Source organism: Carcharodon carcharias, chromosome 11, assembly GCF_017639515.1.
Source record: "Carcharodon carcharias isolate sCarCar2 chromosome 11, sCarCar2.pri, whole genome shotgun sequence".
NCBI classification, from domain to species: domain Eukaryota; kingdom Metazoa; phylum Chordata; class Chondrichthyes; order Lamniformes; family Lamnidae; genus Carcharodon; species Carcharodon carcharias.
This window is the reverse complement of record NC_054477.1, coordinates 134,190,127-134,191,167: the sequence shown is the minus strand read 5'-3', so window position 1 is coordinate 134,191,167 and position 1,041 is coordinate 134,190,127. Positions and strand designations below refer to the sequence as shown.

The window sequence follows — 1,041 nt, the reverse complement described above, 5'->3', positions numbered from 1 at the left end:
GTATGCAACATGGTGCCGTTCTACAGTTGGGGTGAAAACCTGCCTCTGGGAATGGCGTGAAGTTCAGGGAGGCTACCACAAAGTGGGACAGGGTCCCAACCACTAGAAAAACAAAAAGAAATGCTTGAAGCAACCCACCAGTAACCCAGAAGTTAAAGTGTTCCTGTTTTGTGGGAAGTCAAGCACCCAAATTCTGTAGATTTAAAGAAGCAGAATGTCACTACTGCTACAAGTATGACCATGTTGCTAAACAGTGCAGGACGAGATCAAGACAGCCATTCAGATATCAGGTCAAGTTAAACGAAGTGCACAATATAGATGAGCCAGAAGTTATTGGGGCTAATGTTTATTCCCTACACAATCTTAAGGCCAGGAAAACTGAACCAATCACTGTTACCCTTCAAGTAAATGGAAAACCCCTGCTCATGGAGGTGGACACAGGGGCATTGATCACAGTGATGGGAGAACACATCTTTAAATACCTCAGAGAAGGTAGTCAAGCATTGAGTTTGCAGAAAACCTTTGCTCAGATGAAACATTTTCAGGGGAAGCAAAACAGGTGAAAGGCATCATCTCTGTACCTGTATCATACAGACAACAGACAGCAGGGGAGAGACCTTGATCATGAAGGAGGTTCTCCCAGGACGAGGCTAGCCCATTGCACTTCGTGTGTGCTGATGCTTGCGATGTCCCCAAATGTGGGATACTCGACTGCAAAATTTGTGGTAGTGGGGGACTGCTTTCGTGCTCTCCCCTGAATAAACGCAGACAGCTCAGCTGCAGATAATTGTTGTAACAGGGGAAGGACCTAGCCTTCTAGGCAGTGATTGGTTGAAAAAAATTAAACTGAACTGGTAAGAAATTTTTCAGGGCAGGACAGGGAGAATTCCAGAGTTGCTGATAAAGTACGACAGAGTATTCTGAGATTATTTGGGGAAAATCAAAGGTCTACAAGTTAAAATATACGTGGACCCTGAAGGAACACTCCAGTTTTTGAAGGCAAGACCTGTGCCTTTCGCTCTAAGAGAAAAGGTAGATGCC

General features: G+C 44.8%; 1 non-coding gene across 1 annotated transcript; it reads left to right on the top strand.

The window, feature by feature from the left end:
* Positions 1 to 595: 595 nt before the first annotated feature.
* LOC121284519 lies at positions 596 to 757 on the top strand. Its single transcript, XR_005944494.1, has one exon. It is a non-coding gene; the product is annotated as a U1 spliceosomal RNA (small nuclear RNA).
* Positions 758 to 1,041: the final 284 nt, after the last annotated feature.